The following is a 9,364-nucleotide window of genomic DNA, read 5'->3' on the forward strand; positions in this document are numbered from 1 at the left end:
TGCCATCACCTATTTTAAGAGCCAGTTCTTGGAGAGAGAGGGGAAGAGAAAGGAGAAGGTGAGAAAAGGCACTAGAAACTCATTTATCTTTATGGACCAGTAACCAGGGTAGTTATCGTTCTTATATTCCCCCACGTTCGCATGCATTCATCCATTGGGTCAGTTGCCACCCCATGGGTGACTTCCCACAACTGCCCACTTCCATGTCTGGGAGACCCATGCCCTCACTTTCTCATGTTTCTATTGATTATAGTCTGGAAAGTGCCTTGGGATCCTAGGATACCTTGTTGGCCTCTTCAAGCCCTTTCTTAGCTACCACCCAAAGGCTAATAATATACCTTCTTTCAAGGGTTTGCAAACCAAAATATGCTTCTGTCTTCCAATTTTAGTAAAGAACTAGATGTTTAATTTCCATGTACAGCTTATGGGCACCAGGTGGTGTACAACTGTCTTATCTTTTTTTTCCTTTTGTACATTTAGTTTTTGTTCTGCTTTTGGGTCATGCCTACCCTTCCACCTGGTTCCTCCCCCACCCCCAGATGGCTAAATCTACTTGCATCTAAACTTCTACTTAAACTTGAATATTCTAATGCATTTTATGATCCATTTTATGCCTTATCATTGTATTTCTCTGTATTTGTTTATTTTACTAAACCACTAAGGTTTAGAGCGATGAAGTCCAGAAGTCAAGCCCTCTTTAAATCCTTCCCCTACTCTCCCTGGGTTTTCTGGTGTGCTGCCTTGTGGGCACATTAGAACAGAGCCATCAAGCCTTATTGTCATGCTCTATGCCTTTGCCTTTCAGTTGGTGGCTCTTGTGATGTCACCCGGCTAGACAGAGCACCTTCCCCACCTGGAGAGGAGACATGGCTCTTCTTACCTTGGGCTTGAGTTCAAGCTCATTCACGTTGATGGCTTCACCATGCCACCCTTGATCCTCTTGCTTCAGAACCACTTGTTTCTCTGTGCTGTGGTTGATGGCTCTGTCGTCACCACCACCACCACCACCACCACTAACCAAGCAGGCGCAGTATCTTCACGTGGCCTGTGAACCCAAGTTCCCGGGACATCCCTTCTCCTCCACAAAAATACCCCAGGCCTTTTCACATCTCAGAGCCTGGGCCTCCCTGGCGTTTCTACTCAGAGAAGGGGGGAGTTCTTCTTGCCCAGTCCAGGGACAGTTTGCATTTCCTGCCCCAGGATTCACACCTTTCTGAGATGAACGATATCAAAAATAGACACTCCTTGGAATTATAACTACTTAAACTGGATTTAAAGGTTATAGCATTTTAAGTTTAAAAGCGGATGTTTTAAACTCACATTTCCCCAAATGTAGGTTTCATTATTATCTGTGGTCATCTGGTTACATATGTATGGTTCTGGAAATACATGTACTATGTAAGAATATTTATCAAGTTTTAACTTCCAATTAACCATAAGGTCAGTGCCATTTAGTAACTTTTCTTTCATCTGGTATATTTTATAAAGGCATAAATGTTAAAGGCATCCTTGGGGTTTTTCTCTCAAGCTTTAAATGAATATATTAACAGGCACTGGGATACAGGGGCTAGAGAATGGGACTGGGAATTGGGATTCCGAGATAAACCCTTAAGTCTGAAATAAAGTGGTCCTAATAGTGGTACATTAATATTGGAAATTTTGAAACTAAAAATAAGCTTTAAAATAATCTAATCCAACCCTGTCATTTTTTTTTTTTAATTTAAGAATGTAAAAGAACAACATGAGCCTGACATTCCCAAGAGCTGAGACTATTCGTATTATTATTAAACCATTTACTTTGAGCCCTTCTGGAACATTTTTCACATCCTGTCTCTTGTCGGGTTTGTTACTGTGGGCGCCATATTAGATTAAATTCCCGTGGCCCTTTACGGGGAAGCGTAATAGGAGGAAAGCATTTGCTGAAGTAGCAGAGAGGCAAGAGACGATTGCTGTAAATGGAGGGATGGCATCCTTTCTTCATTCTAGTGAACCCCAGAGAAGTCCCATTGGTATGAGGGGAAGCATTTGTAGGGGGCAGGATGGTGGTGGTTTGAGAGGAGCTTGGAGCTTTTGTTCAATTCCTCTGCACCATGTGCAACACTGACTTCCTCATGGGAGAAGGATTAGCAGCAGATTGGAGTCCAGCAGCCTTTATAGGTTTCCATCTTCAGACTCAGCTACCTATGTGACCTTGGACAAGTCATTAACCTCCCAGAGTCTCTCCTTCTATAAAAGAGAAATAACATCTGTCCTGCTTACCTCTCAAGGGTGCTAATGATAGAAGGGTAACCTGTAAAGGACTATGGAGAATAATTTATTATTTGTTTTTTTTTTAAAGACTGTATTTATTTATTTGAGAGAGAGAGAGAGAGAATAAGTAGGGAGAGGGGCAGACGGAAAGGGAGAAACAGGCTCCCTCTGAGCATGGAGCCCAACATGGGGCTCAGTGCCGGGACCCTGAGATCATGACCTGAGCTGAAGGTAGACCCTTAACAGACTGAACCACGCAGGCGCCTGTAATTTATTATTTCTAACATAAAGCGTGTGTGGGTGCCCAGGCTGCTTCGTCGCCCCCATTCAGGTCTCTGTTTCTAAGAAGCAGGTCCTTCGAAGGCAAAGTAAAGCTAGGAGCAAAACTAAAGAAGACTCCTTAGAAAATATATGCAAGGAACCCTTACCAGGAAGGAGCCAGGTACTCTTGTAAGCACTTGACATGCATTATCTCAAAAAAAACCCTTCACAATAACTTGTCAGGGAAGATCCTGATGTTATCGTAAATTTATAGGCGAGTAAACTGAGGCCAGAGTGGTTTAGGGATATGCTCAAGGTCAAGGTTGGAATTGGGAGGATCTATGACTCCTAACTGGCTCCATCTGATCCCAGAGTCACGATCTTGCACCTCACCACGCTGCCTTTCCAGAAATTCCCTTGCTTGTAACAGAAAGAATTCCAGAACTGCAGCCATGTGGCAGGAGATGTGTGCAGTATGTATGTCCCAGACACTCAGATTCCAATGTGAGCCCTCCCAGTTTGCTGTTGTGTGCAGGGATTCTCCTGGCACTTATTCGACAACCACATTTTCATAGGATGGAGAGTGTATTTGGAAGAGATGTCAGCCCTAGAAATTTAATCAGCTGGGCTGAAAGCAATCAAGATGCCATCTGGACAGACTCTGACTTCCTGCCCAGAAGATAAAGACATCTGGACCTAGTAAATGCCAAGGACATGCTCACTTGGTCCCCAGATCTGTGGGCTGCTCCTTGCTTCACGCAGATGCATTTTCTTAATTGTGCATAATCTACAGCTCTGAGCCACTGCCGGGGCCGCTGAAGGCCCAAAGCTATTGACCACCAAGGGCTTCCTTGCTCATAACCAGTGACTACTGTGAGCCGCAGTGACTTTCCACTGGTAAGGAGACGGATTGACTGCAAAGGCCACAGTAAACGGCCCTCTTTAATGATGGAACAGGAGGTGGCTGCCCCAGACCCAAATTATTGTTGTGATTGGGGCACATGATGGTTGCCGATTGGTAAGTAGGGCCAAGCGGAAATATTCATACAGACAAAGAAGCTAATTAAGGGGGCTCAGCAGGTTTGCCTGCCTGATCTATGCTTACCGCTGCTGCCTTACCGTGAAGGGGGCTATGTCCAATCACATGAGCTCTTGACCAGTCGGCCTGCATGTGGGTGCCCTGGGTGGAGGACGAAGGACTTTCAGGAAGAGGTGAGGGACTAGAAATAGAAGGTTACGATTCTGCCCAGAGAGCTTTTCTTGTGGCAACAGCTGAACACTTGCATGTGTCTTGTAAAGACGTTTCTAGAGATGGCTTGAATCTCACACATCAGCTTCTGTCTGTTTTAAAGCGTGGCTTGCATCTCCAAAAAGTGCCCAAAGCTACTGAACATGGCAGGGCTGGAACAAACCTCTCTCCCCTTTTACTTCCCCAGAGAGTCACTATCTGTCCCAAATAGACAGGCTAATTACACTCCAAATAGGTCTCTCTTAGGTCCTGCATGATTGGAACATATTGAAAATTTTTGGTTTGCGGGGAAGATTTGCTAGTCTGGGACAGTTTGCATTTGGGATTGCTGTATTTCAAAATAATGAAAAATATTGTGTTTATAAGTGTGTACCGAGTTACTAGGGGCTGTGACCCCCAAAACAAGACAAAACCAACCCCAATTGCGGGAATTCATCAGTTCAGAGATAGAGTGGGTCAAAGCCCTGCAGTCCCCGGGCCTCTGTGCTCAGGGAAAGGCCTCTTGGTCCTGTTCCTTAGTGTCTCTTACACGTGTGTCTCCCCCCTCCCTTCTGTTGTACTTCCTTTCTGAAAACCTTTTTCTTATAAAGTTTATCTGTTTTGTTGTCGTTCAGTTCTTGCTTCAATTATCTTTATCTCTAACTTGGCTTCCTCTTGGATTTTTATATTCGTTTCTACTGTTGAGTCTCATCTTTAGTTACGGCTTTTCATCATCGTAGCACCCCATTTATCCCTCACTCCTTGGAACGTTTTTTCTGTAGGATCATAATGTGTCTTGGTCTCTGGAAGGCCCAGGCAGCACCCACGTGTTTTTTCTCCATAGGCCCCCATTCTTCCAAGATCCTGTGGGGTTGCCCAGATGCCTGATCAGGTCAGCAGCCAGCAGGGTGGCAAAGGAAAACTGCCTCACATCTCAGCTCGAGTTTCCTCCACTTCCAGGGCTGGGACGCAGTGGTCAGCTGAGCCTGGCCAGTGGGTTGTGCCTGGCTGGAGGGAAGTCAGGGAGTAGAGGGCCCCAAATACCTGAGATGCATCATGCCTCCCCAGCCCTGACATTGACCAACACAGTAGGCAGTTCACCTCCAAGATGGTACACATTTAGCTTTTGGCTTTTTCTCCTTCAAATGAGATGCAAACATGTGGAACTTGTGGGGAAGAAAATAGGAAGCCAAGAACTGGTCTTGGGATTTTCAACAGGAGAGAGAAAATCCATTTTGTATTCCTACATAAACATAGATTGGGATAAGATCAGACATAAATTAATATTAAGGTTAGAGAAAAAATGTCTTTACATGGAGATGCAATCAAAAGTGGCCCAGAATGGGAAAACTGTGATTATAGCTTCAGTTGTAGCATAATCTTCCTCTTTGGAACACAGTTCCTTCCCCTTGCAGGTCTATTAAGAAACAAACCAACCACAACANCAAAAAAAAAAAAAAAAAAAAAAAAAAAAAAGGAAGAAGAAAAAGAGGAAATTCTAAAACTTCCTTTCACTTTCTAAATATAATTTAATTCATTTTAAACAAACCTACCATAAAAATGGAAATTTCTTACACTGATGAAATAGAAACATTTATTTTAACAGAGGACTCAGTTTATCCACTCCTTTAAACTGTAACCAAATCTAGTGCATTTTTGGATGACCTGATTTTTCAAAATGTAACTACACCCGTATCTGCCATGTAAAGTGAGGCTGCCTTGTAGCTTTCAAACATATGCACGGTAAGTATTCAAGAGCCAAAAATAAACCAAACAAACGACAAACAATGTTTGCTTCATATGAGCCAATAATGTCAGAGCCACTGTTGGGATTGTCTTAGAGCTACCCCAAGCTGTGGTTTTCTGAAAAAAGACGTAGAGGCCGAGCAGAGGCCGTGCAGTCTGTAGTGTCTGAAGTCAGCTGTCATGTCAGAATGGGCTAATATGAATGGCTGAGCCACCACCACCATTAAGACCTATGACAGGTTGCTCTGCACATGCTGATGGAGCCTCAGGCTGTTTTTCTACAGGAGATGGAGCCTGGATACCTGAGGGTTTGGGTACTTCCCAGGGCAGGAGGTGGTCCATTCCCAACCTAGAAATCTACCAGCAAAACAGCCCCACCGTGGTTCACAGTTGCAGAAGAGACATACCTTTTGCTGGCTTGTCACTTTTCTTTATACTTTCTACTGCAAAATTGGGATTGGAAGTATTTTTGCTTTTTAGTTTAGTTTTTTTTTTTAAATTATGACTTAGAATGCCAACTCTTTATCACCTTCATAAGGAAGTTGGAAAAAAGTTATGAGAAAATTATAATAATATCTAGCATGTAGTGTTTATTATTGTCGGGTACTGTTTTAAGTACTTCACAGATATTTTTTCATTTAATCTTTATGACTATACTCTGAGTAGTCATTTCTGGGTAAAGAAACACAAGGAAGCTAAATAAATTGTTCAAGGTCATTCAGGGACGTGTAGGGCTTGAACCTAAGGAGTCTGGCACCAGAGATAAAACAGGAGAAGGAAGGTGACAGGGAAATCTGAAGAAGAGGAAAAACCTTCAGAACAACCAGCTTTTCTCAATGCCTTGAAGAAACCTTTGAACTCTGTTCTCTGCCCCCAACCCCCAACCCCCTTTGAAAAACCTCTCTTAGGACAGGATCTGAACTGAGACCAGTGTCCCTGAGAACAGACAGGGATCTAGCTTTAGAAGTGGGGGATTGTATACAGAAAAGGCTCTGGGTGAAATCTGAAAGACCCTTCCCAGCCACCCTGTCTCCCCAGGACTTAGATCTATTGTTCCTTTGGGCTAGAAATGAAAAATGCCCGTTTGGTCAGGGCGTCATGCTTAAGAGCGAGGCAAGGTGGGGGAATGCCAGCCCACTGCTCTGTGACATGTGGCTCCCCCACCCCTTCTGCTCAGCTCAGCCTCATTCCCTAGCCACTTTCTTGTCCTATGTTCTCCCAGTCCCCCATGTTATCTCATTAAACAAAAGCCCCATTGCTTAGGCAAACTTGACACACCCTTCTGAACAGCAGTGCCCAAGAGAAACGATGGGAATCACCTAAGTAATTTTAGATTTTCCATAGCTCACTGTTATGGACTGCATATCTGCGTCTCTTCAAAATTTATATGTTAAAGACTGAATTTCCAATTTTTTAGTATTTGTAGGTGGGGCTTTTGAGAAGTCATTAGGTCATGAGGGTGGAGCCCTTGTGGTAATTTGTGCCCTTTTAAGAGACACAAGAGAGATGATCTCTCTCTGCACCAAGTGAAAATAGAGTAAGAAAGCAGCTATCTCCAAATCAGAAAGAGGGTCCTCACCAGACACTGAATCTGTCCGCACCTTGATTTTAGACTTCCCAGCCTCCAGAGCTGTGAGAAGTAAATGTTTGTTGTTTAAACAAACCAGTTAGTTGATGGTATTGTTACAGCAGGCTAAGACACCTACATTAAAAATATTTAAAAACTAGGTGAAATTAATTTTAGTAATGTATTTTAGTCTAATATATCAAAATATTATATATAATTCCATGCAATGTAAAAATCATTGTAGTCAATGTAAAATATTAGTGAGATATTTACCTTTTATTTTTCATAATATGTATTTTACACTTATACCACATCTCAATTTCACAGTACATTTTCAATGGAAATTCTTGGTTTGTATTTAGATTTCAGAAAATTTATAGTTGAAAGGGTTCAACTTGGTATTGACATACCCAAGTTGTTTCAAGCATAATTGAAAGTTTTTCAATAGTTGAAATAGAATATCAACTTTTATATTTACATGAATTAAAGAAAATAGAATTAAATATTAGTTTCTCATTTGCACTAGCCACACTTAAAGTGCTCAAGAGGTCCATGTGACTGGTGTCTACTTTATTGGACAATATAGTTCTAGAAGCTAGAGATATACGAAACTAAATAACCATCAGTTAATCAGGTCACATTAAACAGTGACCTAAAACCATCATTATTTACCATTCTTCTCCTTGCCAGTCACGTTGGCACAGGAAATTCCCTGGGCAGGCCTGGAAGTTTGGTTTGGGGCACCAGCTAGTGTCTGAGTAGTTCCTACATAGTATCCAGCAATTGGCAGTTATTTTGCAAATGTTAATCCTGCCACCTAGTGACCACTTTCTGAATGTCACATGGAGATTACCATGTAGAAAATTCCATGTCGACCTCTGCATTGGCACCCCTTCTGAAAGCTGTGAGACTTTCTCCTGCTTGGAGAGGCCATGTGACACTGTGCTGCTCATAGGTCATTATGTTTTGCAGCTGCTTTAGTCATGCCTGGAGAATAAAAGCCGAATTGTCATTTCATGTCAATTTCGTGTCCTCCCTTTCCCCACAACAGTCAAGTTCTCGGAGTACAATGAACACGGTTTAGGGCATCCTGTGTGCCATGTATTGTGATGGGAGGAGATGCCTCCTGTCCCCATAAGGGTTAGGGTCCCCACTATCCCTTTGATTGGATTAAGTTCCTGAATCTTTTCTTTACATATATGTCTTCTTTCTCATTGAATTACGAAATCTGTGAGGACAGTGTCTTGCTTATGTTTTATCCTTACTGCCTAGTTTGGTGTCTTTCCAACAAATGACAGTTGATGGATGGGTGGATGGTATAGCTGTAAGTTCACAGCCCTTTCCAGTACTCTTGCCACATTTCCCCAGTTGGGGCATCTTCCCTTTTCTACTCTCAATATGAACTATGTCATCTTTTTTCCTTTTCTTCAGCTCTCAGTCTTCCCCTTACTCCATTATATACTCAGGACATACTTAGCACATGATCTTCTCTTGAGTTTTGAAAATACAAATATGAAATTGGCAACTCCCTAACTTACACCACCAAACCTCCAACCCTATCTGCACCTGTGCCTCATCCTCCTTGGACTCAAGGCCATGACTTCCGGGTGTGCTCTGAAGCCCCTGGCACACTTCTTTGCAATCACCTGGGAAGCATTCATAGTGACTGATGTCTGGGTCCTAACTCAGGAAATCTAACTCAGGATTTGTCTTGGGTGCAGGCTGGGCATCGAGATTTTAAAATTATCCCCAGGAAATCCTTAGTGACAGCCCAGATTGAGACCTGCTCTCTGCACGCTTCCCCTTTCAGCCCTCTCAGGCTTCAGCTGGCAACCTCACCCTCGCTTGCATTTCCGATGTTTCTATTCTCTCGGGTCAGTTTCTAAGACACACCCAATGCCCCGATGCCCTAAACTCTCCTGTTTAAAATAAGGACCAAAAAATCCTCCCCAGGTCCAGTATTCCCGGCAACTATCTGGTCTCTTTATTTACTTTCCAAACCAGGCATACTTCAAGAATAAGTTGCCCACACAGGCTGTTTCTGCATCAACCACTCACTCTTAAATCTCCTCCACACTGGGTTCTGCTCAGAGTTGATGACCCTGTAACTCAAAAACACTCTCCTCCATTGGCCTCCAAGACCTCATGCTCTCCTGTTTCTTTCTCAGGCTGTCCTTCTTCCTGACCTCTCACTGTTGAGACTGTCTCAGGATGTGGTGCTCAGCCATCTTTCCTTTTTACTCCACTTCTTATGCTTTCCAGTCCCTGGGCTCTGGGGTTTATGCGTCTGCTCAGACTATTCCATCAGTTCC

The sequence above is a fragment of the Ailuropoda melanoleuca genome, chromosome 3, assembly GCF_002007445.2.
Source record: "Ailuropoda melanoleuca isolate Jingjing chromosome 3, ASM200744v2, whole genome shotgun sequence".
Lineage (NCBI taxonomy): Eukaryota > Metazoa > Chordata > Mammalia > Carnivora > Ursidae > Ailuropoda > Ailuropoda melanoleuca.